Genomic DNA, 15,858 nt, shown 5'->3' on the forward strand with positions numbered 1-15,858 from the left:
TGAAAGGAAGCAAGTCTGACTTTGAAGGGGAGTGAGACCTGAGAGCTCGCTGGGCATTACCCTCCGTCTTTCCTGTGGCTTGTTGCTTTGTCCTATAAATCAGAATGTCCAGGGAGGAGAGCAGGAGAGAGAGACCCTGCACATAAAATGGGGTGATGCCTGACCCCAAAGGGACACCCATTTATTTGGAAGGTGCCTCTAAAGATGACAATGCTATTGGCCATAATTGGGAGTACTGAGTTCACAGAAGGCACTGAACCTACTCATGTTTTTAGAGTCCCTCAAATGAGGACTTGTCTTAGCTGAGTCTCTGGTTTGCAGAGCAGGAGTGTTCTTCAGAGGCAGTGAACGTGCCAGCAATGGTTTCTTGATCAGAAAGCCTCACGCAGGGCTGGAGATGTGGCTCAGTGGTGGACCACTTGCCCAGCACCAGGAGACCCTGGGTTTGAGTCAGAACAGGGTAGAGAAAGCTCATATATACAGAGTAAGGAAGGGGCTTGCTGTCCAACAGACAGAAGAATGAGACTGGGCCTGTGTCTGCCTGTGGGAACAATGATTTCACTAAGTTATCTTTCTTTCAAATATGTATGTTAAAATCTTATGCAATATTACCACCACGCTTTATTGAGATAATCAGTTTTCCCATCACTATGTGCCAGTGATTCACAGTTGAAACCCTGATAATGACTCACAGCAGGCAGGCTTCTTTTCCCCTCAGGTTCTGAACATAGATAAATACTTTTATTTAATAATAAGAGTCAGCTACAGGGAGAACGATACCCTGACCTTTTCCACGCAGTTTCTTTTCTCAGATGATTGTAAAAGATACAAGGGCCATATTAACTAGAGGCCTTGCAGGAGCTACTTGAGAAGCTTCAAGTACTCTTTTGCTTAAGTTAATATTGCACTTAAATTGTAATATGACCAGTAGTTGAGAAGCAGGAGTGAAAAACAAATGTATGAGTGTTTTGCTAGATGAGACTAGGATGTGATAAAGACTACTGTCTTGGTCCATTGCTATAACAATACACCTGAGATTAAGGACTTTATGAAAATAAAAAAAGAGGTTTATTTGTCTCACAGTTCTGAAGGCTGGGAAGTCCAAGAGCATAGTTCTGATGTCCATCTCATGCTGCTTTAACAAGCAGGCTCATTTTGAAAACTAGATGGACAGAGGTGACTACACACTTTATAATCACCCTCTCTTACAGTAACTAATCCAGTCCCACAAGAACTGCATGAATCCCACGCCCCATAATCACCTAATTACCTCGTAATGGTCTTGCTACCTCTCAACACTGTTACATCAGAGATCGAATTTCAACATGGGTTAGCAGCGACCTAAGTGATAAGGGTCTTTGCCAGGAAAGGTAGAACTAAAATCCACTCCCGCTTTCAAATGAAAAGCCCAAGATTAATAGTCTTGTATAGTTGTTTGTAACTCTTTTAAAGCTTTTCCTATATATTTCCACCCCCTACCGTAGGAAAATTCTTGTAAAATCCAGCTTCAGTGATTTCATATGATATAAAGGATTATTTTCTGCCAAGAGAAGATTTGGTTCAGGCAAATAACATGCAAGTTCATAAGAGATGCTTGCAGCTTCCTGGGCTTGGTCACCATACCCTGACTTACTGGGGGGGATGGGGGGCAGAGTGTGGCTTTAATAGACAGAATCAGTGTAGCTTCTGTGACCTTGGTCATATTCTCCTTGCCTCAAAAGCCCATACACTGAATTTTGCATTTGTAAATGTTTCCGGCTTTTAAAAGTTTTGATTTAATAGTGCCATCCACTGGAAGCCCTCCTTTCTGCCCTACTATAATGAACCCTGCTTTCCAGGAGGCCTGGAATCCCTTTGTCTCTACTTATGGATACTAATTTTCCACCCAAAGAATGTGGTTGAGCTAATAGCAAGAGCACTACACGTGCATCTCAGTGCTATCATTTACCACCTCCCTGAACTTGAGAATGTACATAACTTCCCAGTATTTCCCTATAAAATGAGAAACAAGATGCTCATCATAATGTCTTAAAAGAAGGTCTATCAGTCATAAATCTTAAGTCAGCACTCAAGTATAATGGCAATGGCAGCAACTACTGCTTCCAGAGCCCTTGCTATTGATTGATGCCCTAAGTGAAGCATTTCATTGAATCCTTACCTGTAGTCTATCATGCAGTTTCTGTCACCAGCTCTCATTGCATCTATAAGGACAAGGAGGGGCTTGCCTAAATTCACTAAGAAGATTCACCTCTGTCAGGCTCCTCAGTCAATGCTCCTCAACACTACTGTTTTGCTTCTGATGAAGATTATTTGTATTATAATTATGTAGGTACTTTATAATTACTTATAAGTGTTGTATGCCAAGGTTTGATCCCTATTACCACAAAAATGAGAAGAAAAAGAAAACAGGAATTATACACCATTACAAAATGAGAGGTCATACAAGGGTAGCTCAACATTCAAAAGGCAATTGATGAAATTCACATCAACAAGGTACAGAGGAAAAATCATATTATCATTCCTATTTGACACAGAAAAAAGCACATTTGGCAAAATATAATATTATTCATGATAAAAACTCTCAATAATCTAGGAATGGGGGCTCTTCATCAATTTGATAAAGAACATCTACAAAAAGCCCATCAGTAATATAAACTTATTGGCAAAGGAGAGAATGCTTTCTCTCTAATACTGCAAACAAACCAAGGATGTCTACTTTCACCAGTCCTATCCAACATAATAGTGGAAAGTCTAGCCACAGCAACAGGCAAGTAAAAGAAATTAAAGGCACACAGACAGGAAAGGAAAAAATGAAACTCTCCCTATATACCAGTGACATAGTTGTTTATGGAGAAAATTCCAAGGAATCTACCCCCAAATAGGCAGGGTAGGGTGAGTACTTCTAAAACTAATAACTGAGTTTAGTTAGTCAGCAAGGTAGAAGATTTGCTTTTGCTTTCTCCTTGGAGGTTGAGTCCATCATAGACCAACGTGAAGGCTCACAGCAGTTGGTTCAACCTTGGCTCTTTCCTGTGGTCTGTTCTACTTACGGTTCACCCTCACCCTAGGATATAGCACTTCTGTAGGATTCCGACTTGCTATAGGACAATCTTCTGGACCTACTCCATATTTTCTGTCTTCTTCTTTGATGGGCTGTCAAAACCAATATTCTAGCAAACCCTGCTCCCCAGTTAGAAGCACCTTCAGGCTGTAACTTCTTTGCATCCTTCCCTCTCTGCATTCTATTTTCCCCATTGTTTTATAACAGGATTATTCTTTCTTCTTTTTATACATTCAATGTGTTCAAGAGATTTTCAAGATATAACTTTTATCAAAAATTTTTGTCTCATAGAAACAGAGAGAGGAATAGTGACTACCAGAACCTGAGAAGGGTGGGAAGGAGAGGGCAGAAGGAGAGGATAGTTAGCTGGAGTGGTGGTGCATGCCTATAATGCTCGTGAGGCAGGAGGACCATGAGTTCAAAGCCAGCCTCAGCAAAAGTGAGGCACCAGGCAACTCAGTGAGACCTTGTTTCTAAATAAAATACAAAATAGGGCTGGGGATGTGATTCAGTAGTTGAGTGCCCCTAAGTTCAATCTCTGGTACCCACCTCCCTAAAATAAAGAGGATAGTTAATGAATACAGGAATGTAATTGGATAGGAGGAGTAACTGTAGCACAGCAGGGTACCTGTTTGACAACAATTAATTTTATATTTCAAAACAGCTTATAGATTATAAGCAGGGTTCATAATAATAGGGTAAAGACAGGAGGGGTTCCAGTGGGTGGCAGTTTTTAATATCAGAACTTTTTAAAGTGGGAAATATTTACAAATGCAGAACACAATGAATGGGATTTCCAGGCAGGGGCCATATGACCAAGCTCACAGTAGCCATACTGATTCTGCTGTTAAAGCTACTTTATCCCCAGTACAAAAAAAAATGATAATATTTAGGTGATAAATGTGCTTATTACCCTGATCTGATCATGTCACACCACGCCCCATAAATATGCAATTGGGTTGATTAAAAATAAAAAGTTTATAAAATTACATTTTATCCTTTTTTTCAATTGATTTCCAGGGGAGGGCTGATCTGAATTCTTTAATATCCCACTATCTGATATAGATACTTATAGATCTATTTTTATCAATTAGGAAGGAATGACTTAATTTTTTGTTTTTGATTTTTCAAATTGCTTTGTCTTATTTTTAATTAACCTGTATTAATTATACATATTAATAATGTTAAGTGTGATATTTTGACATTGGCAGGTAGCATGCCTTGATTGAATCAGGGTAATTAGTAGTTCCCTCCCATCTTTCTTTAGAGCCCTTGAGCTCCTTTTTTCTAGATTTTTCATAAAATGTGTAATAGGTAATTATTCATCCTCCTGTACTATTAATACCAGAACTTATTCCTTCTACCTGTATTCTGGTACCTGACACAAACTCCTTTTATTCATTTCCCCCTTCTCAACCTCTAGTAATTACTATTCTGGGTTCAGAGGTTTTTTTTAGCTTCCACATAAGAGAAAATCATTTCTAATTTGATTAACAATTTGAGTAATTATGCTAATTGGTTTACATTCTGTAAACATCCATAAACATTATAAATTCATGTCTAATTGGAATTTATGCAGACTATTTCCATGAGCTGAAAGATGACACATGACTCATTAAAATGTTCCTTTTAAATTACACCAATGATATGTGAGGGATGCTTACTGATTGCTGAAAATAAATTAGTAAATAACAAAAAAGAAATTTCGTTATTACCACTGAAAGGACCTTTTGTATTTAGACTGATAATTTAAAATTTAGTGGTTATGTCATCTAGCATACCTATGAATACTAATACAAACAGGTGAAGGACAGGTTGAATTCACTTTAAAAAATTATGGGGAAGAGGTATGTCATTTGTTTCTAGTATCTTGATTTTCTATTTGGTAGAAATAAACTGTCACAGCTGAATATTATTCTCTGTGTTCCTGGAAGACTTTTTTTGTGGTATCTAAGTTCCTGAGTTCCTAACTCTCCTAGAAATCATGATGAACAGGTTTTTGTTGTTGTGTTTGTTTGGGTGTTTGTTTTTTGAGGCCACAGATAGATTTAGTGTACTTCAATTGCCAGGAAAACCTATGGAAGATATGAATAGGTGGTTTGTGAAACTAAGTGGAAACTGAGGTTTATATCTGTCCGTGGGGCTCCAGTGTTTGCTACCTCTCAATGACCAAAAGTTCCTTCTTTGCTAGGCAGAGAAGACCATTTCCATCAGTTTGGGAATAATGATAAAAGAGTAAATCATAGATATGAATCAGGATGTAGAATTTGCATATTTTCATGCATATTACATCATTTGATTGTCATAAGAACTGGACGAATTGGCAGGTGAATGTGCAGGGATAACTTTCTCTTTTTCTAAACCACATTCTACAAACCACATCTCATGATTCCTTTCTTAAGGGACTGCTTTAGAATATATAGTCTTCTACATTTTTCCAAGAAATTTCCCTCATAGGTAGTATATTTCTTTTCTGCTGTCCATATTTATTTATTGTCCTAGCTCACATTTTTCTATTCATTATGTCCTCCTATCTATTCAATATTTTCTTTTTAAAAAATCTGTTATAATAAGTCTCAGAATTTGAGAAAACAAACTATAAAGAGTCAGAATAAGGTAAAGTTGACATTTAATTCTCTAAGAAGAATCACTTTAGCAGCACAGATGTGCTTTTAATTTAAAGGGACAATTCTAAAATTTATTTCCTTTTGGATCACGTTAGGAAATGTTCAACAGCTTTGGTGGAAAAGTAGCAAGCCCATCCAAGAATTTTCAAGTAAGTGATTTGTTTTTTTCAATATCCGGATCAAGACAGATGGCAGAGAATGAACAGTTTCAATATTTATTATCATTTCATAGTGACATAATTGCTTTCCATGAGAGACCTCCTCTCACCCTTATTTGTAGATAAGAATTTCTATCTAAAATTAAATATGCATTTATGATTTAAATAAGAAAAACAAGATTTCCTTAAGATGCTCTATGATAAGGAAATGTAGCTTGATGTTTTTGTTGATGTACTAAGTAAACAGCAACTATTAGAATGCACTACAGGACAACTGTAACAGGGATTTTCCTGTGACGGTTTCGGCCTGAGGAAGATGGACTTCACCAGTTCCCCGAGACAGGGCTGAGAGATGAGCAAGAAGAAACCTGGCAGGTTTAGTGGGCAGTGAATTACATTTATAAATGGAGAACATTGTAAGATGGGAGCTTTTGTCCAGTTAGATGGATAAATGGTTTTGATATCTTATCTTTGAAAAGTCAATAGAGTGTGAAATAAAGAAAATAACTTTTCTCATAACAAAAGGGACTTTGGACAGCTACAAAGTATGTATTAATTTCACCAGGCGAGTGGGCAAAGCACTGACTTTAGATCACCATGTGTATGTTCTACAGATGCTATTTACTACCTCTCAACATAGCACTTTGCTTTCCAGAAAATTCTACTACATAAGCAACTTAGTACCTTCTGAAAAGTTACAAATCTTTCTCTCTTCAGGTTACTAAATTTACTACCTCTGTGTGAATCAGAAATAGCATGGGATGGGACAGGACTGGCTTTCTTTCCTCTGAGAATATTGCATTCTCTCATTTCCTTCACCTTTGTCAGGGCTGTGGAGTGATGAGAGAACTTTAGGATGGGCAAAATCTTAGGGACCATTCAGTGCAGAGTTTCCCAAACCATGAAACATAAGCCTCTACTTCAAAAATCATTCAAATCACATAGTGGAAAAAGTATTTCTTTTGCAATTCTCTTTCAATCCTATCCATAAAACAAAGAAAATTCCTTTTTGCTAGGTTATCTTTCCATCCAACCTTTGAAATTTCCATTTTTCATAAATAGAAATCAGATCTTATGCCTGAAATCTTTGTCAGACAAGAGAAACTACGTAGGATACAGTGGTACTACTTTTAAACATATACATATATTTATTTTTCAATTACCTTCTACTATGAGTTGTTATACTGTTTATATATTTATTGAAGTAATTAAAGTTTATTTAGAATAAAGTCAGGCAGAGTGGATCAAGATAAAGGAAGCTTTTAAGTAAATAATACTACAGTTGTACCATAGTTCTGACAGAAATCATGAAGATGATAGATATTTAGGAAACTAAGGCTTAGAAAACACTATTCTTGTGAAACTCGCTTCAATGGATGAGAACAGTAAGGCAAGGTTGCTTAAGTGACCTGCCAAGGTTTACCAGAAAGCTCCTGATAGATTGAGAATTAGACCATGGGTCTGTTTTATCCTAATGCTCAACTGAGTCACCTCACCTTTGCCCAATTCACAAAGTCAGACAAGTTAACTTCATCGGTATGAGTACAAAATTGAGATAGTCAAGGCTCACATCTTCAGGGTTACAAAAAACACACAATTTAGTGTTTAAGAAGTTTTTACAAGAACACTGAGTCATGCAGAAGAGTGTAATATCATTTTAAAGATAAATAAAATAGCAAAGGCCATGTTTGAGAGTTTCTGAAGTGAAGTGCCATTTGGAGAAAAAAGCTCTTTGGCTAATTCAAAACAATCAGCTCACTGCTTCCCTAGCTCAGCTATGTATGGGATCAACTGAGGTTTTTATAAAACACTGAAGGCAGGGCTCCACCTCTACAGATCATAATTTAATTGGTGAAGGGTCCACCAGGGCTTTGAGTGTTCTAAAAGTCAACTAGGTGACTCTAATACATGCAGCCACGGGCCCCATGATGTGAAGGCAGATGAGTGTCATGATGGTGTTCACCAGCTCACTGTGATGGGCATTAAGGGCAAGGCTTTGGGGACTTGGAGCCATGAAAGAGCAGGGAAGAAATGAACGGAGCATGTGTCGTCTGACTATATTTCCGGTGAAGGCGATTCCTCCTGACATCCTGCAGTTGACACTATCCTGCATGTTCACAGTGCTTTGTGAATGTATGTGTGTGCATAAGGACATTTTCACTTCACCAATAACACTATTTGCATGTGTGTGTGTGTGTGTGTGTGTGTGTATAAATTTTTTTAAGGGTCTCTGAGCCCATCCAAGAAAGCCAATATATTTTGGTTTTTGTTTAAAAAAAAGAACTATTAAAAGAAGACTTTTTGTTTTGGTATTTGGTATTTGATATTTGAATCTAGAGACACTTAACCACTGAACCACATCTATAGCCTTTTCTATTTTGAGACAGGGTCTTACTAAGTTGCTTAGGGACTCATTAAGTTGCTAAGGTTAGCTCTGAACTTGCAATCTCCCTACCTCAGCCTCCCAAGCAACTGGGATTTTAGACAAAAAAAAAAAGACTATTTTTTAAAGCAGTATTAGGTTCACAGCAAAATAAGAGGAAAATGTTCTCTTTTTTAAAAATGTATTTCCTGCTCTATACATGCATAGCTTCCTCCATTATCAACATCCCCACCAGAATATTTTATTTATTATCTTTGATAAACCTGTTTACACATCTTAATCACCCAAAGTTAATAGTTTATAGTAGAGTTCACTCTTGGTTTTGTACATGCTGTAGGTTTGAACATAATACGATGGCATGTCTGCTGTTAGTGTATAGTATAGAATACAATACACTCCACAGTGTTTACCAAAACACTCTAAGACTCCTCTGTGTTCTACCTGTTCATCCTTCCCTCTCCCCTACTTCTGGACACCACTAACATTTTTACTCTCTCCATACTTTTGCCTTTTACAGAGTGTCATGGAGATGGAATCAAACAGTATGCAGCCTTTACAAATTGGCTGTACTTTGTAACATGCTTTTTCCTCCATGTCTTTTTATAGTTTAATAGCTCACACATTCTCAGTGTTTGTTTTAGTCAGTTTTTTCACAGCTGTGACCAAAAGACTGAACAGGAATAACAGAGAGGAGAAAAGGTTGATTTGGGTCTCACAGTTCCAGAGGTCTCGGTCCATTGATGCCTGACTCCATTACTCTGGGCCTGAGGTAAGGCAGACTATTGTGGCTGAAGTCTGTGGTGGAGCAAAGCTGCTCAGGACATGGCTGTTGGAAAGCCAAAGAGAGCTCTCACTATGGACAAAACGTAAACCCCAGGGGCCTGCACCCAGTAACCCAGCTCCTCCGGGAACACCCTACCTGCCTACAGTTAATCCCTATCAGGATTAGTGCATTGACAGAATGTCATGATCCAGTCGTTTCACATCTAAGCTTTGCTGTGTTGTCTCACATATGAGCTTTTGGAGGACACCTCCTATAAAATACACAACTTTTTAAAATAATATTTATTGGCCTGGATGTACCAGTATATTTATCCATTCACCTACTGTAGTTCATAATGGTTGCTTCCAAGTTTGGGGAAATTATGATTAAAATTGCTATTTTATCCATGTCCAGGTTTGTGTGTCAACTGAAGTTGCCAACTCCTTGAGTAGATACCAAGAAATACAGTCGCTTGATTATATGGTAAGATGATGGTTTTGATGAAACTGCCAAATTGTCTTCCAAATTTGCTGTCCTATATTGCATTCCCACCCACAGGAGTAAGAGTTCCTCTTTTCCCCATCCTAAAGAGTGCTTAGCATTATCTCTGTTGTAAATTTGGGCTATTCTAATATATGTGTAGTGGTATTTCACTGTGCATTTTCCTTGAAAAAAATCCAAAAATTTATCAGCTCCCTAGCTTGACTACATATGGGATCAATTTTTTTTTTTTCAAGTACTCACTGTCCATCTGTATCTGTTCTTTAGTGGAGTGTCTGTTAAGGTCCTTTGTTTCCTTATTGATGAGTTTAAATAGTTCTTTGTAGTTTTGGATAATAACTCTTTAGTAGATGAGTCTTTGCAAATATTTTCTCTTAGTTTGTGGCTTTTCATTTCTATATCTAGATATTACCTTTCATTTTGAAAAAGTTTTTAAATTTTAATGAATTCTAGTTTAATAGTTATTTGATTGATCATGTCTCTGGTGCTTTATCTAAAAATTCATTGCCACATTCATAGTCATACATATTTTATTCTATGTTAATATCTAGGAGTGTTATAGTTTCATGTTGTACATGTTGGTCCAGGACCCATTTTGAGTTAATTTTTGTAAACGGTGTGAGATCTATGTCTAGATTTTTGTTTTCTTTCTATATTTCTTTTTATTCCTCTCTTTCCTTAATTTCTGTCTTCCTTCCTTCCTTTATTTGTCTCCTCCTCCTCCTCCTCCTTCTTCCCCCCCCCTCTCCATTTGGGCTCCAAGATTTCCCAATATCATTTATTGAAAGATTATTGTTGTTTCATGTATTGCTTTTGCTCCTTTGACAAAGATTAGGTAACTCTATTTATGTGGGTCTATTTCTGGACTCTGTTCTGTTCCCTGAATCTATTTGTCTAATTTTTTTTTCACCAATTCCACACTCTTTTGATTACTGTAGCTTTTAAGTAAATCTTAACGTTGGGTTATATTACTCCTCTAGTTTTGTTCTTCTCCTTCAATATTGTGTTGACTATTTGGGGCCTTTTGTCTTTCCATATAAACTTTAAAAATAATTTTGTCAATACTCAAAAATAAATTTGATTGAAATTGCATTGAATCTATAGGTCAATATGCAGTTTTGTCAATATTGAATCTTCTAATTGGTGGACATTGAATATCTTTCCATTGTTTTTAAATTTTTCTTTGATTTTTAAAAATCAGTTTTGCAGATTCATTCATAGATCTTATGTATTTTTGTTAGCTTTATGGTTTAGATTATAGTGCCAGTGTAAATTATATAGTTTTAAATTTCAAAATCCACTTGTTATTTGCTTGTATACAGCAAAGTGACTGACTTTTGCATATAACCTTGTATCTTGCAATATTTTTCCACATTAAGGATTTTATTATTAGTAATATGTTATCAAAATATCATTGAAAGAAATTAAAGAAAGTTATATAAAGACATACCATATTCATGAATCAAAAGACTTAATATTGTTATCAGTTCCAGGAGGGGTTATTTTGTTATTGCTGATTTTGTGTGTGTGTGTTTTATACATAGATCATTATGTCATTCGAAAAGAAAGACAGTTTTATGTCATTCTTTTCAATCTGTATGCCTTTTATTTTACTGTATTATTGCATTAGCTAGAACTTCTAGTGTGAATTTGAAAAGGGGTTATAAGAGGTGATATCCTTTTTATAATCTTAGACTTTGTGGGAAAGCTTCTTATTTCTTACCATTAAGTGTAATGGTAGCTGTAAATTTGTTTTTGTGGATACTCCTTTTCAAGTTGAGAAAGTTTTCCAATGTTTCTAGTTTACTAAGAGTATTTTTTAACATGAATGTATGTTGCATTCATATGCATTCATTGATATAATTGTGTGGATTTTCTTTGACATTCTACTGATATAGTAGATTATATTAATTAACTTTCAAATATTGAAACAGCTTTGTATAACTAGAATAAATCCCATTTGGTCATGGTATATAATTATTTTATACAGTGTTAAATTCAGCTTGTCAATATTTTGTTGACTATTTTTTCATCTATTTTTGCATCAATTTTGCATCTATTTTCTTGAGAGGTATTAATCTGGTTTTTGTATTAGAGTAATGCTGGTCTCAGAATGAGAAGATATTTTCTTTGCTTCTGAAACAGATTGTAGAGAACTGGTATAATTTCCTCTTTAATGTTTAGTAGGATTCATAAATGAACTCAACTGGGCCTGATGCTATCTTCTTTGAAACATTGTTAGTTATTGATTAAATTCTTTAATAGATATTGGTCTATTCAAATAATCTATTTCTGCTTATATGAGATATAGCAAATCATATCTTTCAACCTATTTTATGTAGGTAATGAAATTTTCAGGTATGTAGTTATATGTATACTATTATAAACTATTCCTTTATTATCATTTTAATCACTCTTAAAACTTTTTATTGGTTAATCTGTTTAGAGACTTATTTATTTTGATAATTTCAAAACAACACTTTTTATTTTCCAACTTTCTCTATTGATGTCTTATTTTTATTTCATTTATTTCTGGTCCAATTCTTAATTTCTTTTCTTCTAATTATTTCCTAAGGCAGAAGTTTAGCTGATTGGTTTTAGTTCATTGTTTTTTTTTCTTATATCTATATTTAATTCATATATGAATATAAAATAAATTTCTGTTTAAACACTGCTTTCAATACAACCCACAGATTTTGATGAGTTGGGTTTTATATTCATTTAATTCAAAATATTTAAAAATTCTTCTTAAGATTTCTTCTTTGACGTATGTGTTATGTAGAGATATGTTATTTAATCTTCAAGTATTTGGTAATATTCCAGTTATCTTTTTGTTAATTATTTATATTTTAATTTCTTTGTGCTTTGAGGATAGAAATTATACAATTTTAAGTTTATTAGGTATACTGTATGATACAGAATGTGATCAACCTTGGTGATTATTCCCTGTGGGCTTGAGAAGAATGTTTTGCTTTTCTTGGATTAAGCAATTTGTAGGTGTCCATTATATCCAGCTAACCGAAGTTTTTATACTCAACTATGTCATTACTGATTTCCCACATCTGAATCTACCCATTTCTAATTGAAAGATGTTGAGGTTATTAACTATTATAATAGATTCATGTATTTCTCCCAGAAGTACTATTAGCTTTGTCTCACATACTGCTTTTAGGTGCATTCATTCAAGGAAACGTGTGTCTTCCTTAAGAATACATCACTTCATTGTTATATAATGTCTCCCTTTATTCTTGAAAATTTTCTTGCTATGAAGTCTGCTCTGTCCGAAATTAGTGTAGCTACAATTGCATCTTTTTATTAGTGTTAGGATGGTGTACTATTCAGCTTTTTGTGACTATGACCAAAATACCCAACAAAAACAATATACAGGAAGAAAAGTTTACTTGGGTTTCAAAGGTCTCAGTCCAAAGTTGGTCTACTCCATTGCTCTGGATATGAAGTAAGACAGAATATCGTGGCAGATAGGCATGGCAGCAGAAAGCTTCTCAGCTCATGGTATCCAGGAAGTGGAGAGAGGGGGAAAGAGTGAGAAACAGGGGGTGGGGGTAGAGAAAAAAAAGAGGATACAGAGAGACAGGGACAAGATGTATTCCAGTTCACATCCCCAGTGACCTACTTCTTCCAGCCATGCCCTATGGGTCTACAATTACCACCCAATTGTCCATTCAGCTATCAGTGGATTAATATGTTTGCTGGCAGAGGAAAGTAGCTCAGGACACGACACCAGGAAGCAAAGAGAGAACTCTACTTACCAAGAACAAAATATAGACTCTGAAGTCATGTCCCTAGTGACCTACCTCTTCTAGCCATATCTCACCTGCCAACAATTACCACCCAGTTCATCCACATGTTAATCCACTGCTTATGTTACAATTGTCATTATCTAATCATTTTACCTCTCAACATTATTGCATTGTCTCACACACACATAAGCTTTTGGGGGATACTTCATAGCCAAACCACAGCACATTCACTGTTTCCTTCTCAATGCTTTTCCTTTCCTTGTGAAAATCTGAGTTTTTTTTCCTATATTATTTTTCTTCTAACATTTAACCCTTTTTGCTGGCAGATTATTAGCAATAGATTGCCTCCATGTTTGTGTGTCTTGAAACCGTGATTGTTACTTTGAATATACTTTCAAATTTGTTTCTGAATCTTAGACATGATATACAGGGCAAAGGAAGATTCTATAACTAATCCTCGGTGATGTGAAGGTCTTTGTGCAGGAAAGGGACCTTCTATGATTCCGTGCTTAGGTTTACATCTTTTAGTGAGCTAGTGGCGTTTGACTGTGAACTTCCCCAGGGTTTCTCAGGTACTTCATGCTTCCTAGGTGAGACAGGACGGCGAGAGCTGGCAGGAGGCTGGTATTTCCCCTCACCCTGCAAGGTTAGTTTGGCTATGATAAAACCCCAGCAGCCTTGGCTCTGATAAACTATCTTCTCCTTAGGGCAAATTTACTAGAAAGATCTAGTGCTCTGAATTATTGAAAATCATTCCCCTTTTCTTCCTGTGCTGGAAGGACAAGGGGATTTTTCTCCAATATTGCCCATGAAAAGTTAGTCGAGCTCCTAAAGATAAAACTCTGAGGAATGGATGCAGCACCTATGATGGGGTGCCTTCCCAGACTGGTTCCCACCAAGTCTCCAGCAGTTCACTAACCCCAGCTCAGGTTTTTCCCATCCCAGCACCAGATCCCATGGCAGATTGTGCACAGGACTCTCTGTTCTGGAAGGCTGGGATCCCCTGTGTTTGCCTGTCTGTTTCACCTTGGGCAGTATTTTGCCCTATGTCCTCACCTCTCTGAGCGATCCCAAGAATCATTCTTCCATTTTTTAGTCTTTTTAGGTTTTTATTTGTTGTTAGAACAGAATGGGGACTTCCAAGCTATTTATGTGCATGCAGGACAAGAAACTGAAAGTCCAGGAAAATATTTTATTTTGAAGATAAATGTAGGATCCGCAATTGCCAGGTTTGTTCTAAAATGTAAAGACTTTTTACTGCAACCTAGTAATTCTAAAACTTACTATGAATCAAAATTTCTGAAGAACTTGTGTCAATAACAGATATTTTTATTAGAGTAAAATAAGTATAGTGTAAACTTTACTGATATTACAATATTCTAGATACATAGTTCAGTGACACTAAGTACATTCATACTATTGTGCCATCATCAACAAGCTTTGAATTTTTTACCTTTCCAAACTAAAACTCTAGACTGGCAAATACCTCTCCATTCCCTTCTCTCTTAGTCTCTGGTAACCAACATTCTATTTTCTGTTTCCACAAATACAACTCCTTTAGGTACCTTGTCTAATTAGAATCATACAATTTTGCTTCTGGCTTATTTCACTTGGCATAATATGTTCAAGATTCATTCATGACGTAGCATGTGTTAGTATTTTCTTCCCCTTTAAGGATCAATGATTTATCTCATTGTACATTTATACCACACTTTGCTTATGCATTCGTCTTTCCGTGGACATTTGGGTTGTTTCCACCTTTCAGTTATTGTGAAGTATGCTGCTAGGAACCTTTGTGTACAAGCATCTGTCAGGGTCCCTGCTTTCACCTTGTTTGGGGAAGTTGGTATACACCAAGAAGTAGGATTGCTGGACCATGTGGTCATTCTGCATTTAATTTTTTTTTTTTTGTGAAACCACTGTATGTAGGCTCTCCATGGTGGCTCTACTGTTTTGTTTTTCACAGCACGTGTTTTCTATACCATGCTCAAGCTGTGTTGTCTACAGCAGCTGCCCCATTTCACATCTTTGGCAGCATCACACAAGAGCTCACATTGCCCCACATCTATTACAGTACCTACTTTTTTTTTTCTAATAATAGCCATCCTAAAAAGTGTAAAGTGGTATCTCATTGTTTCATTTCCCTGATGACACATAGTTTTAAAGATTTTTTCTTGTGCTTACTACACATCTATATATCTTCCTTAGACAAACATCTATTCAAGTCATTTCCCAACTTTTAACTGGGTTGTGTTTTTTTTTTCTTATTTTTAAGTTATAGGGATTCTTCACATATTGTCGATATTGATCTGTGAGCAGATATAAAATTTTCAAATAATTTCTTCCATTCTGTATTCTGAACCAAGTCTCCAATTCACCAATCTCTGTTCAGGTTTTCCAACCCAGTATTGATTGGTCCATGAAGAAGCCTGGAGAACTGCTATTTTATTCTTCTAGTGACTCCATGTACCACCAAATCTAGCTGTCTCATCACTTGTTGCATTAATCAGCTTTCTGCCACTATAACAAAATACTTGAAATAATTAACTTATAAAGAAAAAAGTTTGCTTTGGATTATGGCTTTACAGCATCCAATTCATGATC

The sequence above is a fragment of the Ictidomys tridecemlineatus genome, chromosome 7, assembly GCF_052094955.1.
Source record: "Ictidomys tridecemlineatus isolate mIctTri1 chromosome 7, mIctTri1.hap1, whole genome shotgun sequence".
Lineage (NCBI taxonomy): Eukaryota > Metazoa > Chordata > Mammalia > Rodentia > Sciuridae > Ictidomys > Ictidomys tridecemlineatus.